Source organism: Amblyomma americanum, chromosome 1 (genome assembly GCF_052857255.1).
Source record: "Amblyomma americanum isolate KBUSLIRL-KWMA chromosome 1, ASM5285725v1, whole genome shotgun sequence".
Lineage (NCBI taxonomy): Eukaryota > Metazoa > Arthropoda > Arachnida > Ixodida > Ixodidae > Amblyomma > Amblyomma americanum.
In genome coordinates this window covers 157,283,645-157,299,944 of record NC_135497.1, presented here as the reverse complement: position 1 = coordinate 157,299,944, position 16,300 = coordinate 157,283,645, and the positions used below count along the sequence as shown (strand labels likewise).

The 16,300-nt window shown below is 46.8% G+C and overlaps 1 pseudogene across 1 annotated transcript in view; it reads right to left on the bottom strand.

Annotated features, from left to right (window-relative positions):
- Positions 1-16,300, bottom strand: part of LOC144136575 (beta-alanine transporter-like) — a 69,321-nt pseudogene that overhangs the window by 11,767 nt on the left and 41,254 nt on the right. Inside the window, exons 7-10 of the transcript XR_013315637.1 lie at positions 8,848-9,059; positions 6,799-6,980; positions 5,951-6,105; positions 1,189-1,254 (exon numbers count right to left, since the gene is read on the bottom strand). The product of XR_013315637.1 is annotated as a beta-alanine transporter-like (transcript). The remainder of the gene's footprint in view (positions 1-1,188; positions 1,255-5,950; positions 6,106-6,798; positions 6,981-8,847; positions 9,060-16,300) is intronic.

Below are 16,300 nucleotides of genomic sequence, written 5' to 3'. Positions count from 1 at the left end.
TCTGCGCTTGTAAGTACATGACTGCAATGCACCAACTAGCCCAAAGGTCTGTACTCTTGTGCTATCTTTTCTTGTGTCTGCCAAGCCTGACGTAAGCCTGGTGGAGGCAACATGAACATGAATATCATCGTAACGTTGTTTAATAAAATTTATTATATCACTCCATTACCAATTAGCGGACCGTAATATTAACTGGACCCCTTCTTCTGAACTCATCCTTTTGAAATTCAGGTGACTTATACCCAGCCAGATCACTAACAGATGAGTATGCGAGAGCTTATGTCCTTTTGTTTTGTCAGTTCCTCTTCCTTTTTTTATTGTTGACGCATATCATTGGTTTGCTTACTACAACTTAGACTGACTAGTTCTCAGGTACCAATATTTTTCGCACCATCACTTAATAAGCAATAATTCAGTCTGAAATATGCTTCATGCTATTTGGACGTGCACTGCCATTTCAGAATGTAATGCGACTGGTCTGTTCAAGTGCTGTGTCCAACCGAATAGAATCACTTTTGTTTTCTTTTTTTTCCAACAATAGGACCGTTCAAATAGAACAGAATGATTGTAATCGGAGTGTGTTTAAGTTCAATGCATCACTTTTTTTTAAAAAATAAGATCCTCGAACAGCGGGGGTTCTTCGCAATTGCGGGCTGCTTAACCTGCATTAATACGACATTTGAACACAGACTGCGCAGTCTCAACAGCTTCTCTTCATTTTCTTATGAAGAGAGGCAGTCTCTTCTTTCCTGCATCATAACGTCTTCATGAGCTAAAGTTGGCTCAATAAGTTTTCCGCTTAAGGTGGCTAATGAGTTTGGTGAGGATGCGCTGCTAGTGTTATCTCCTCGAAAGAACATCCGTGCAGTATGGGTACGGGTACTATAGCCTTTCACAGAATCCGTAGCAAGAGAGTTATTGGTTGGCCGTATGTAGCGGCCCGAATCGAACATTTATTTTAATTTCTCACACTTCATGCAGTGTGAATAAAAAGGACATTTGCTATCATAAAGATTAATGTTTTATAAAATAGAAGTGAAATTGGAACGTATTTTCTTCCCAGTGTTTTAACATTAAAACCACACATCGTGAAACGCGTGAATAATGTACTGCGAGAACAAAATTGCACGCCTGTGTTTCTCTCGCTCTCTGTTTCTCTATATATGTAACTTTTTCATGGAGACGTACCTTGGAATGGGGGAAGGAACCTGTGGGTACTTGAACTCCCAGGCAATGCTTCGACACTTCATGTCTCTGAAAGGTGAGGTAATAAATAACAATTTAAAAACCTGCCCCACGGTGAACGTCACGCCTCGAACTTCCCTGAATTTAAAAGAAAACTTTATTTTGCATTAGGTCCCGTCTTTCAGCTTTTTTCTTTCTTTACACCAAAAGTTCGATGCAGCGGCCACTCCAGTCGATATCCGCGGCCAATACTAGTGCAGTTTCTTAATTAAAAAGGGGGGAGGTGCGCGCTCACTTCGTTAAAGGGGTAGGGACAAAATTTTGAACGCAAACAAACGATATGATTTGCTTCATGGGTGTCAGGTGATGCCTTCTAGCAAGTTTTAGTCGCAGGCATTGAGTGGAACGTAATTTAATATTGTTTTGAATGTTTTTAGAGCAGCAGATCGGCATTCCCAACCACATCGAGGGACGTCAAGGTGCACTTGCCCCGATTATTGCGATGTCACCGAACCCAGTGGTTGCTCTCAGGAACGATCAGTGCTTGCCGGTGACGCCGACGTGATCAGTATTGTGGTAGTCCAGGTTGGCAGGTCGACCGTGACATCAAGGTGCACTTCAGCGCTGGCACCCACCCAGACCAAAATTGCCCGTAAAAAATCGTTTGTAATTAATTACTAACGCTGTGAAGTGGTGCTTTAAGGTCATTTTCATGATTACTAGGCCCATAGACCTCTTACATGCCAAAAAACGGACACCGAATGACTTTTGTGTCTGCACCCTTTTAACAGCAAAAAAAAAAAAATTCTCTTCCAATAATAAAAAGAGGTTTTGTTTGAAATGAACGCATCGGGACAGTAACTTCTCATGCACCCTTGTAAACTTGCCGTGAATGAATATGAACCTCAGTTAAATTATTATATATTTCATCTACTGATCGTGCAGGAAAATGCGCCTTCCTTGTTTTCTCGCCGCATCATGATCAACCACGTGAAACGCGACTTGCAGCGCCATGGCACGAACGACTCAGCTTCATTTTTAAAGTAATTTGCACAGCGTAATATATATATATATTACGCTGTGCAAGTTACACTTGCAGAGTGAAGCTGAATGACATATGTATTTATATGTATATGTATAACGTATTGGATAAAGATAAGTTATCCTTCCCTTTTTTTTAAGTCAATGCATTAAATATAATCTGTCATTCATTAAGTTCTTAGTCCAAGCTTATGAATGGGGCGAGCGGGCTTTTATATTATTTCATTCGTTTTTTTTCCTCAGTGCGTGACGTTGGCGCAGTGAAAAATTATCCTCTTTACTCCGGATGTTACTAGTTTGTTTTAAAACACGGAACCGCCTACTACCATCCCAAGGGTAAGAAACTTTGTTAGTTGCTTGTTTCCGCTTTAAGGTAAATCGGATTTACCGATGTAAAAATATATTTTGGGCAAACAGAGACATTAAGATGCGCCGCAAGTAGGGAAATGGGCTTTTTTTTCGGCCACCGTGGGTTTGTACTGTGTCTGTTATTTTTAGTAATATTTATGATAAATATCATCACATGATAGATGTTCTTTTACTTTTGGACGCGCAACATCTGCATGGTGTTACATCTTTCTGCAAGTGCTTGGAGCGAATTGGAAATATTTCGCTCGTCTTTCACCTCGATGATGGTGCCATTCATTCAAGGTGTCCTGATGTCGGCCGGTTGCACTAAAATCTAAAATAAGGCGCATAAACTGCGGCCAACATTAAGCCGTGCTATTCGATTTTCGCACATTCGCATTTTATTTGAGGTGCATGCTCACTCGTTATAGAGGCTGTTCTAAAGTCCACCCGCCGCGCCGTCAGTGTGATTCCGCCACCTCCCGGTCACAATGACCAGCGGCATTAAGGAAGAACACCACCAGCGTGCGATGGAGCCAGTGATCGCAGCAGTTGTCTTGGAGATATATTAGTCACCGATCTTATCTGACTCGACGAAATGACCGTAACGGCTCTGCTCGAGCGTCGTTCGTGTCTTGATAGATAAACAAGCCTCTTGTACGTCTCACAAACTTGTCTCCTTAGTTGCCTGTTATCGGTCCGTCCTAAACTGCAAGTACCATACGGGAAAGGGCCTGTGATTTCTTCCCCGAACAGAGGAACTTCCTTCGTTACTAGTTGTGTAACGTGAGCAGTCCGAAAAGAAATGAAAGATTGGTACTAAAGAATGGTGAAGTAAGAGCGGTAGGCTGTAATTCAAGCAGTACCGCGAAAAGGCGAATGAAAGCAAAAGAGAATCACAGGACAATAGCCACCCCTGTTTATATTATGGACTACTTTTACAACCAGTCCAGGTTTCCAATATACTGAACAACGGCAGGACCACACCGGGGCTATTTATGAGTTGCATGCGGACAAGGTCACGCTGAAATGCTGCAAATGGATCTGCCAGCATACCCCAAATTAACTCCTCACGAATTAAGTTTCGCCTCTCTGGCCTACCGGACCAGCGTCTGCCCCGAGGGAGACCGATCCGGCTTGTACCACCGACGTAGATTCCAGCCCGCATACTCGCATGCCTAACAATTTCCTCTTCACTGCTTTGCCCTACACAGTCCATGAGGACGTGAGATGCATTCTGATGACGTTGACGGCACGCGTAGAGCGATGACAGTGCTCGGCCAGTTTCGTGAAGCTATTGAGTCAAATGACCGCTTGTACTGCCTTATGCAACAGAGCTGTAGTTGGTGAGATGCTTAGGTTGCATGGCGTAAGCTTACAGCTTTGCTATGGCACGACACTTAAGTCGTGAGGAATCGGCTCCGAAATGACGTGAGGCGATTACACAAACTTTCTTGGAAGTAGTGCGCAATTCCAAGCAGCCCAGCTCGTAGCCATAAACCAAGGTCCACTTCACTAGCTTATCAGCGACCTGGTCGACGATTCCAACGTGAGATGGGCACTTAGAGAAATGTGTCAGTAAATTGCCAAAGGGGCTACTGTGCGGGAATATTTTTTTTTTTTCGAGATTTCGAAGGAATATATTTGAGCGTTCAGAAGCTGCAGCTAAGACAGACTGCCTCTGTGATCTCAGGACTGCTGAGTGTGCCACAAAAATTATCTGAACTAATACGGAAAGCTGGGTGGGTTGATAAACGTTCGTAATGAAAAGTAGCGCAATACGAACAAGAAGGCACTAAGCGAGCACTGAAATCCAACGGGCTGCAAAGAAGCTTTGCGAGCGGAACAGGGGCGCAGCCCATTGCATGTGCATGGGCTGGAATCTACGTCGGTGGTACAAGCCGGGTCGGTCTCCCTTGGGGAAGACGCTGGTCCGGTAGGCCAGATAGGCGAAACTTAATTCGTGAGGAGTTAATTTGCGGCATGCTGGCAGATCCATTTGCAGCATTTCAGCGTGACGTTATGCGCATGCAACTCAGAAATAGCCCCGGTGTGGTCCTGCCGCTGTTCAGTATATTGGAAACCTGGGCTGGTTGTAAAGTAGTCCATAATATAAACAGGGGTGGCTATTGTCCCGTGATTCTCCTTTGCTTTCATTCGCCTTTTCGCGGTAATGCATGAATTATAGCCAACCGCTCTTACTTCACCATTTTTTAGTATTAATCTTTCATTTCTTTTCGGACTGCTCACGTTACACAACTAGTAACGAAGGAAGTTCCTCTGTTCGGGGAAGAAATCACAGGTGCTTTCCCGTATGGTACTTGCAGTTTAGGACGGACCGATAACAGGCAACTAAGGAGACAAGTACACGCATGCTCGCACGCAAAGTGGCGCTTGATTTAGGCGTTGCTCTTCATCTATCATCTACGCACTGCGTTTCCTCATCAATTCTGTCAAGTGGCGCCGCAGGCGGTGGCTACTTTGTCACAGAGGCCAGTCGACTGACAACCGAGACTCCGAATTAAAAGAAAGCCTACTGCCATGCCCATCTTTTTAAGATTTCACGCAGGCATGACTACAAAGGTTGCCTACAGCATGATCTGGATACCCATGATGCACGACTACAGCGGCATAACTCCACGTGTCGGCAGAAGCATAATGGGGACCCAGGCTACCTCTTTAGGTAACAGCCCAGAAGTTAAAACGTCTACAATTCATCACAGATGACAAATCAAACGTTGTGCCTAGTCCTGGAGCGCAGGTGATCTTATTTGTGAAAGCGTTTTGAGGGCCTGGCATCAGAAAAAGAAGGAGAGCCGCGACCGCCGGCGTTTGCGAGTTTAGGAAGAACTGAAATCCTCGACCTCGCATGGCGAACATTCTAGGACAAACGTTTTGAATATTGGTAAGTCGTAAGGTACTGTTATGAAAATATGGAAGGTAATGGTGCATTTTTCCGATGTGTCGCAAAATCTTTGTTTTAAAGTTTTTACATCGCTCGCATCGAGCAGTTAAGGCTGCAATAGAAAACCAACAGGGAACGCTTTTGACAATAGCAAAACGATAATAGGAAAAAATGCAAGCCTGCCGACGGAATATCTGCGGATATACTGGTTGTTGCAGTGAAATCTTGCAGTATATAAAAATTTCGTTCTTAAACTCTTTCCTGTTCAAAAGTGTTTTTGCCCAGAATTGTCCCGTATGGCTAAAAATGGAACGGCATAACCATGAGGCAAGTGAGAAGCTTTGAAGCTTGAACTCATTATATAGGCTAAAATCAGCTGGCATGAAGATGCCATTCGCCCATTTACAGTGCCTTTACAGTGCATTTACTGTGCAGCAGTGCCTTTCGGCACGACGGCTGAAGATTGCCTACCTGTTTCTTTCCCAGGACCAGGCTCCCCACATGTTGTGCGGCCGCCATAGGCACCAGAGGCCCCGCACTCGTCTCGTGTCGCAAGCGAGCACCGAAAGGGCGCAGCTGAACGCCAGCAGTGCGCTGAGCACGCCGAGCGTCACTTCCGGGCTGTCCTGCGCAAACGCACTCCCATTTAGCTACGCCCAGGCGTGGTCATTCCTGGCGACGCGTCTCTTTCGAGAGAGTCCCGCCGTTTCAGGAGCACAAAACGTTGCGGCGAAGATTCGGTTCGAGATATGCCAAGTCATAATTAAATAAAACAACTCCCGGAAAGAATAAATACAAACAACTGAGCTAGCATCCGAAAGCATTCATAATTAAAAAAAACGACTCCCGGAAAGAATAAATACAAACAACTGAGCTAGCATCCGAAAGCATTCACTCATCCTTGCTCATTACCTAGAAATAACGGCCATGAAAGTTCCCATACGAACGCCAAGTATGTACATGCTCCTTCAGATTCCGAAGCGGTGATAATACCATGAAATCAGCAGTAATAACGTTTGCACTCATTACTGGTCTGCCACACTTGGCTGCCGTTACGCCGAACGTCCGCTGTGTGCACACAGCTATAATTCAGCCGCGAGGAGGCTGAATTACGGTTCAGTAGCTTCCGAAGATCGACCTGAGCGCGGATCATTACCCCCCACCAAGAGGGCGTTCTTCACCCCTGGCATTCCTCGTTGGTGGCCGTGGTTCAATTACACGGCATTGGAAGCGTGCTTTTTTGTCCCATTGAGGCGACACTGGGCCAGCATGCGACGAAAGTCTGCACACTTGCATGCAGTACGCAGGCCCTTGCATACCGTGGGCAAAAGGAGCGGCACGATGGGGAAGGCCGCCAGCTCGGCGGCCTGTGCTAGCTGCCCGAGCAGTTGGTGCCCGGAGCAGGGTGCGCCCTCGAGGAGCCAGGCCGGCAGCACGGCCAGCGAGCTGCCCACCGATGCCTTGGCCACTGCCAGCAAGCACAGGCTCAGGCAAGGGCTCCCTGCGTGGGATCCGCACGCGGAACACCCTTGCAGATCCATCGGATCTCGCTCCTGACGCATCGTGACAGAGTGCCGCAAAAGGAAAGTATAGGAATAGGCGCAGTGGTTTTGCGGGTTAAACTGAGCGAAAGCTTCGCACACAAAGCGCTAGCATGCAGCCCCCCTTGGTGTCTACAATGCCTCACATCTCTCCTTATATCCGTGTTGTGACGTCACTACTGTCATAACCACACCACTGAGTTCACGCAGCGTACTTTAACGCCTGTGCACACGCCTATGGAGACCCGCTAACACCTCCATTAAAGATATGACGTATGCCCGCTCATTGATACACAAAGCGCTGGCACATACGCTGTTTATTACACCTCCTCCCTCCACCACAGTTTTCGCAGTGCAAGCGCGATGCCAAGCAAGCGCATTATCCCCTTCGCCTATGCGCTCCTTCTCACCCTCTCGCTTGTCTCTATCCGTCTTTGGGACGTCAACATTGGCATAAGCGCACAAAATCTGGCTAAGAATAAAACGAACCCTTTACCGCCAGTGCGACGGTAACTGACCGCCTTCTTGAGCTACGATGTACATAACCACGGCGGACACAGACATGACACAACGGAATAGGTGCACAATTAAACTTAGTACTAAGAAACCGGTTCTTTCTTAAAATGAGCTTCATGTATGCGTGCCATCTTGCGCGATAAGTCATTTTTGCAAACTTTTGATGCAACTTAGGCGAAAACTTTCCTGTAGCGTCGATGAATTGAGCAGATTCTGCTTGCAGGTGACACGTGTTAAGGGGTCCCGCTGATGCCCGCGTTGATGCCCCATTCCAACACGTCATTTTCAAGCCAGAATAGAACGCAGGGAAGCAAAGCTTGGCTAGAGCGTTGTTCTATCCCTTTGCGGTGCCATCTTAGCACCGCCAAGAAGGCTGGCACAACGAGAGGAACGAAATCATCGACGCACTGCTTCAGTAAGCGCAAAAATTTAAGGAAAATATTTTTGTACTGCTAGGTAACCTGATCTCAGAAGCATTGATAATACCTTGCAGTCCGACGTGGTCGCTTCTATGCAGCAGTGTAATGATTTTATGGGAATAAAGTGGCCACTCCCGGCGCAGAACCCAGAGCTGCGACCGGCGGCCTTTTTATTCATTGCGGCTTTGTGTACTCTGGCTTCTTCCATCAGGCTGTTTTTTAGGGGGCTAACATCGCGACGCTGGCTCGCATGAACACGGGACCAGTTTTTATTCTCACGGTCTTTATTTTCAGCTCATAGAAGGAACCACGCTGAAGTTACTTTAAATAAAACAAGAGCAATGACAAAATATTGTACTACTTTTATATTGAAAATATTGCGCCATATTTAACGATGAAAAGTTAGCTAATTTATCTTTGTTATTTAGCAAGTTAAAGGCGCATTTACAATATATATATAACCTGGTCAAGAAGACTGCCCTTTTTTTAATCGCCCCAATTAAGACGAAACGCCTTGCATTCTCGAAATAAGCCTTGTCCCTTCACGTTTTCCTCATTAAGCGGTAGCGCCCTGTAGAAGCTCTTAAAAAACCTAAGCTTTATTTTCATTGCGTCTACATACCTGAACCAATTTTTTTTTTTTTTTCCACAGCACCCCCCCCCCCCCCCTAGCAAAGATCACTACTGCCCCTTATAAAACTAGCACGAAAGAACGCTTTGACGCCTCGTTGATATCTTTTGAGCACTTGGAAGATAGTAGCTTTAATAAATTTTTTTAAAGAAATGAAATGTGAGATCCCTACACGGCCTTCCGATCATTATTCTTTCTATTTTTTGCGATGGTATGAGTAAGAAGGTCCTGATTTGGCCCAGATTAAAGAGGCGTCCGTACCGGCGAGCACCAGGTGCGCGATGCAGGCAGCGACCCCGGCCAGGCAGCCGCAGAAGACGACCAAGCCGCAGCCGGCACGTTCTAGCATCGCGAGCGGTGCAACGCAGGCCGACAGCTCGGCGCACGACATGAGCAGCAGGTGCAGGTAGGCGTTACCCGCCATGCTGATGGCCAGGTACACTTGCGAGAGCGACACCACACCCGTCAGAAGCCTGCGCACGGCGAGGAAACTACACACTCGGAGAGCGTCCCCCAGCCGGCCCTCGGAGTACTTCCGCGTGACGAGCACTTTCGATCGCGCTAGCATCCACAGTCCATCGCTGGTAATTCTAATTCGATTATTTAGTTTTGGCAATAATAAGGCTGTAGAGTAGAGATTTCAAAAGAAGCAACTATTATTACCCCTATCCCAGTAACATCAAGGAACCACAAGGTAACCACAACCACAAGGAACTATCCCAGTAATGCAGAGAACCACAAGGTAACGAACATATGAGGTCTGTAACTTAAGTAATGGGACGTTTTTGGTAAGCATCTTCGCGTACAATCAAAAAACAAATAAACTTTGTCTCCTTCAAAATAGTCCCCTTGGAAAGCAATACAGTGCCTACTACAGTGTTTCTACTCTTCATAAAAGTGCTGGAGCCGATAAACCGGAGTGGCTTTCAGCTGGTCGTTTACAGCCTGTTTTCGTTTCCGCCCTGCGAAAATGATACCGTTTGAGCTGTTTTTTTCAGTGTGGCAAAGATAAAGTAGTTAAACTGACTCACGTCAGGCTAATAAGAGGCTGAGGACCACAGGCATATTTTTCCAGGCCAAAAACTCCGCACTCGAAACCACCAGGTAAGAAGCCGCATTGTCTTAATACAACATCTGGCTCTGTTTGGCGCTTGGCCCGCGAGCAACACAGTTTCGCAGCCTCTCAAAAACCTGACAGGAAAAGTGCTGATTTGCGGTCTTTCCTTGAGGCGCAAATTCTTTAGGGACGATTTCACCGCTGCCAAAAAAATTGGGGGACGCTTAAGCTTCGCCTTTAAGATAAGAACGCGATAACGTTATCGGGTCCCATTCGCATCGCCTACTCAGTTACCTAACCGCTAATTCGCATACTCATAATTAGTAATGTACGCATGCATCAGTATAACTCTCATAGACACTTCACTAAGTCAAAGGCCACAACGCATTCACTTCGTCCACATTTATTCAGCTTCAAACCAACGAAGAAGAGGTTTTACGGAACGGCCACGTTTTCGTTATGCTCTAAGCTGGAAAAAGCGCGTCGGCCGTTAGCCAAGGTCTTATAACTTCTGGAGTCATCATGAACACTTGCACGATTGTTCTGCTTCGTCTCCCCTCCGGTAATGTTGTGGTCAACGCAATGTTGTGGTCAACGCAGTATTTTTGTATAATCACCTAAATGGCCGTCCGTACCGAGCTCCTGACTTCAGGGATGCCGTTGCTCGTGTTATGGACCTTCGTGATTTCGTTTGCATTGGACAATATCAAATCAGCCATGCCCGGATGCTGACTTGCGAGAATTGCGTATAAAAACAGATTTTCGTCGACTTAGTACAGCTGCGCGTAAAAGGACTGAATAGCTTGTTATTTCATCCGGAAACCAGTAACATCAGCTGTAGCTACTCTGGCTCCCGAGCCACATGGAGCATCGCCGGATTGTAGAAGCTTTGGAACCGTAAGGCACTCTCCAATCAGTGGAGCACGAAAAGTGGCAGCGTATGGGACACATAGAAACAGCAAACGGTGAAGTTTCCATCACGCTAAAAGACGGGGTTTCACCTTCAAACATTCCACACACCTTGAATATATTTGGGATTCAGGCCTTGGAGGTTATACCGGGAAGGACTCTACTATGTCTTCCGTGGAGAAGGGCTGGGCACGTCCGGCGGCTGTGCCGTTACGCCTCAACGCACCCACTGTCGTCGCTTTGGTCCCACAATGGATAGCTGTGTCATGGCCAATGCCGATACGATACCTTACGTCAAGGCCACTGGGCAAAGGAAGACGATGTAGTGTCAGAGCACATCATGATTATTTCAGACGTTGTGGACGCTTCCGGTGAGCTGAGCACCACGTTTTCACGCGAAGAAATGTCCACTGACCATTCACAAGAGATCAAGCCGCCACCTTCTGAACCTCCCGAGCCCAAGCCTCCAGACGGTGGCCCGCTTGAGCATGGCGCACCTGACCTTAAGCTGGTTGGACCGCCGCGTTCTACTGGGAGGGAGCACAAGATCTACCATTAGAGAGAGGCTGCAGTGGAGTCGGTGGATGTCCTCCCAGGTTTCTCCCTCGATAGGCCGTCGCTGGACTGCAGTGCACTGCGCCTGGTGTCAGATAGCCACTCACCTCTGCTAAGACCTGTCGGCCGGCTATCGAGCTGCAAGGGGTGTGGTGCTCCCAACTTTAAGGTCTAAAGCCTTAGCGACCCTGGAGGTCTCCATGGACAGCAGCGCGCCACTGAAGCATCCCGCGGATGAGGAGCCGGGTGTCAGCGGAGAAGCGGAGAGCAAAGGAAGAATTGGTTCCAAAGAGAAAGCCATGACAGCCCTAAATGCCGCCAATTCACAGGCGGCTGTTCCCGCCTATAGTGGATGGAGTTAAATAACGTTGCAGGTTTGTGGAATCAATGGCGGCAATACTATTTCTACATCAGGAAGGAAAAATCAATCATATCAAAGCACCCCTTTTAAAGATATAGCGTGATTGTAGCTGCAATTCAGGAAACAAAACTAGCCACTGATGAGACGACAAAAACTGCTCTTGATCGATTTGTGCCTGAGTATAATATTATCGCCAGCCATCCCAATGGCTTGTCTGGAGGTTACATGCTGTTTTTTTAATAATAAACTTAATATGACTGACCTGCCGTAATGCATTGATGATGAGGAACGGCTATAATGTTGTGGCTTCACCATTTCTGGTCAGCAGTGGCGAGTTATTTGTGTGCATTCGCCAGTAAAGCAGCTAGATAGAAAAGTGTTCTTCCTGTCATTGGCAAAACTCCTGCGCATGGATCGAGAAACTTTTTCTGTTTGCGACATTTCAAATGTATTTATAAAAATGCGGATCGTTCAGTGTATCACGTACGTTATGACCCCAATTCTTCTCTTCTCGCTGACAAAGATTGTGAACACAATCTTGTTGATGATGGCCGACTAAAAAGCGATAGTATAGGTTTCACGCATTTCAAATCCTCTTTGAATGCTCGAATTGACAGGGTCTACGTCTCTGCTGGCACATGAACTAGTGTGCATGGCTATTTGGTGAGAGCGATATTTTTCAGCGACCACGGCGTGGTGTTTGCTCGAATAGGACGGTACACTCGGTGTCTACTCCAACCACGGTGCGAGCTATGGACGCTAAATAATTCTCTCATTTGAGATGAAAACTTGAAGCTCGCTGTAGCTGCTTGTTTCAAAGATACGTGGGCACGAGCGGATCTCTCAGTCTTTCAGACGTGGGATCTATTTAAGCAGGAGGTTAAGAATATGGAAATTGAAGCATCATCACGGATTTCATTCCTGAATTGTCTTCACCTTCGTGAATTGGGGCACGCCCTAAATGATCTGCATAAGCTGGAAAGAAATGCCCCGGGGTCGTATCTTCATGGCATCAACAATATTAAAGCACAGTTACAACAGTTTAGTGCAGAAAATTATCAGAGAGTCTTAATTAGGTCGTGGACACGAAGGTTCGTTAATGAACAACCACCTCGCCACACGTATAATGATGAAAGGCAGGCCGCTCTTTCCAATGAAGTTTCAGAAATTCGATACGGAAGCGACCCATACACTGACACACCAGGTATTCTTGTCGGATTTTTTCTTTACTAATAGTATATACACTATTTGGGGGTGCTCTCTGGGGGTAGTAGTAAGCATATTAGTGGGTCAGATTTCAATCATTTTTAAATGAAACATTCCCTCGACTTGAAGATAAGCAGCGTGCAGTCATTGAGGAACCTAATTATAGTCGAGGTCAAATCGGCCATTCCTGCTCAACACGGTCAGAAACCTCCTGGCCCGATGGTCTGAATAGTGAGTTCTATAAAACGTTTATGGCTTGTCTAGCACCTGCCTTATTGTAGAGAGAGAGCATGAAAAGGAAACGCAGGGAGGTTAACCAGATGTGAGTCTCCGGTTTGCTACCCTACACTGGGGATGGGGGATAGGGGTTAGAAAGATGACAGAGAGGAAAACGCAAAAAAAAGGAACGTGCACACATGGAGACACACACACACACAAGGCGTTCCAGTAAAGTCTTTCACACAGGCCGGTAGATTGTAAGATGCGCAAAAGCGCTTGCACGGCCTTCTTCTGCGACGGTAGCTCCTTTCGATGTTGAAGAATTCTTTTTTCGGATAGCGGTTGGTCGTCCAGTTGGTCAAGTTCGTGGCTAAGGCAGGCCCTCTGTGGACTGTACTGCGGGCAGGAGCACAATATATGGCCAATTGATTCTTCATGGCCGCAGTGGTCACAGGTTGGGGTGTCGGACATCCCTATGCGGAAGGCATAGGCTTTGGTAAAGGCAACACCCAACCAAAGTCGATATAAAAGCGTGGCGTCTCTACGGCGAAGCTGTGATGGCACTCGAAGACTTAATGTTGGATCAAGTGAGTACAGTCGCGTATTTCTTAAATGTGGCTCATTCCATTGCGACTCGGTGCACTGCCGAGCAAGTAGGCGGAGCTTCCGTGCCGCGTCAGTTCTAGAAAGAGGAATTGGGACGTGGCGCTCCTCAGTATGGGCTGAGCGGGCAGCGTGATCCGCCCGTTCATTGCCGGTAATCCCGCAGTTACTTGGAAGCCACTGGAACGTTATTTCATGGCCGGCATCACTTATATGGTGTAACGTCTCTGTAATACGGAAGATTAGTTGTTCGTGCGGTCCGCGTCGTAGAGGTGACAGTAGAGACTGCAGTGCCACCTTCGAATCACAGAATATTGTCCATTTGTGTGGCGGTTCATCACCAACGTGATGAAGGGCAGTTAAGAGCGCTGCGAGCTCTGCTGCCGTCGATGTTGTCGCGTGGGTCGTCTTAAATTTGATTGTTGTAGCTTTCGCTGGAATGACGATTGCCGCCGCGGAGCTGCTTGGAAGGACAGATCCATCAGTGTAAATATGCGTTGAGTCACGGTAGTTCTCGTACAAATGTAGTAGCGTGAGCTGTCTAAGTGCTGGTGATGACAGATCAGCTTTTTTCGAGATACCAGGTATTACGAGGTTGATTTTTGGCTGAGCGAGGCACCATGGAGGGATCGAAGGTCTCGCAGCCGGAGTGAAACAAGCTGGCAATGATTCATCATATGCAGTTATCGTTTGGCTGAAAGATGTGTGTGGCCTGTCCGCTGGTAGAGAGGCTAAATGGTGACGAGGATTCCTGGCTAGATGCCTTATATGGGTCCTGAGTACTTCAATTTCAATGTGGGTCTTGACAAGGTGGTCTCTAGCGATTGCTATCGTAGCCACTGTTGAAGCACTCTGAGGCAGGCCTAGACAGATCCGGAGCACTTGACCCTGAAGACTTTGTATTATGCGTAGATTCGTTTTGCCTGTGTTGTTTATTGCTGGTAAGCTGTATCGCAGAAACCCTAGAAAAGGCACCCTGTACAGATGTAAGATGGCACTAGGTGTCATTCCCCAGGTCTTGCCAGCGAAAAACTTGAACAGGTGGCAGATGCCTGTCAACCGTTTTTTCACGTATGATATGTGTGGGCTCCATGACAAGTCCCTGTCGATTATGACACCTAGAAACTTGTACGATCGCACCTGTCGTATTATTTGTCCATTTATCATTACACTGTAGTTTGCCATGGGTTTGCGCGTAAGTGGCACTAGTGCGCATTTCTCGGAGGAAATTTCCAGGCCTCGATTACGGAGGTAGATAACAGTTTGTGTGGCGGCTCTCTGAATTCTTGCTCGCAACTGTAGGCGTGTTACTGCAGATGTCCATATGCAGATGTCATCCGCGTACATTGATAGCCTGACTGTGGTTGGCACGTGCTCAAGGAGAGCAATTAGTGTTAGATTAAATAACACGGGGCTAAGTACACCGCCCTGGGGGACGCCGCGGTAGCTATAGTGAAGAGAAGTATGGCCTTCCTCGGTGCTTACAAAGAAGGATCGCATGGATAGATAGCTCCGTATCCATTGAAACATCCGACCACCCACTCCTACCTCTGCGAGAGCAGAGAGGATGGCTTCATGCGTAACGTTGTCATACGCCCCTTTAACGTCGAGGAATAAGGATGCGCAGAGACGCTTACGGCATTTCTCATGTTGAGTGTAGGTCACCAGGTCGACGACGTTATCGATCGATGATCGACCGCGTCGGAAGCCCGCCATGGCATCTGGGTAGGTGTTGTGGTACTCCAAGTACCACTCCAGGCGTCCTAGGACCATCCTCTCCATTACTTTGCCCACACAGCTCGCCAAAGCGATCGGGAGATATGATGAGAGCTCCAACGGCGACTTGCCAGGCTTCAGCAGTGGAACAAGGCGACTTGTCTTCCAGGTTGTTGGTAAGTAAGTTTTCAGTACTGCTTATGGCGTGGCTATTTACCTCACATGTTCTATACTGCTCAACACCATACTAATCCCGGCGCACAGACAAATATCGGCTGAAAATTGTTGAAGAGTATCGTCCGATATCTTTATGCAACGTGGAGTTCAAGATATTTGTAAAGATTCTGTTTTCTCGTCTACAGCTTGTGGCATTAGATTTATTAGCGCTTCACCGAGTGTGTGGAATCAAAGGCAGTAGTATTCAAAACTATCCACATCGCACGTTCGGTGTTAGAGATAGTGTTAGATGCGGTTAGCCAAGGGGCTCTTATTCATATTGATCTGGCAAAAGCGTTTCGCAAGGTGCGTCATGATTTTTTGTTTCGATCTTGGAGACTGCGAACATTGGTGATGTCTTGCTTAAGGCATAGAATTATGTCATAAAGCGTCCATTGCAAAACTGGTCGTTAATCAAAAGCTTACCAAACCTATTCCTCTTAAATCATCGATTCGACAGGGCTGCCCCCTATCGCCTTTCTTATTTGCTTTATATATTGAACCCCTACGCCTTAGTATCATCAAAAACACAGCAATTCGTGGCTCGCTGTCGGGATGGTAAATCAAAATTGTGGTTTATGTTTTACGTTCTGATAAAAAGAGTGTGCTCGAAGCTTTGCATGTAAGTGAGAATTTTTCTGAGAGTTTGGTTGCAACTCTTAACTTTGATAAATCAAAAGAGTTTTGCTTGGACACTGGCGACAAATCCAGGCATGAATGAGTTCGGAGCTGTCCGCCTTCGCACGAGCGCCTTCGCACGAGCACAAGTATGGATTATCTTCTTGGTTTCGAAGCTTACCTATGTAATGCAAGTGTTGCATTGTGCAAGGAAAAAAGTGCAGGGGATGCATATATTTTTTGCGACTTTTTTG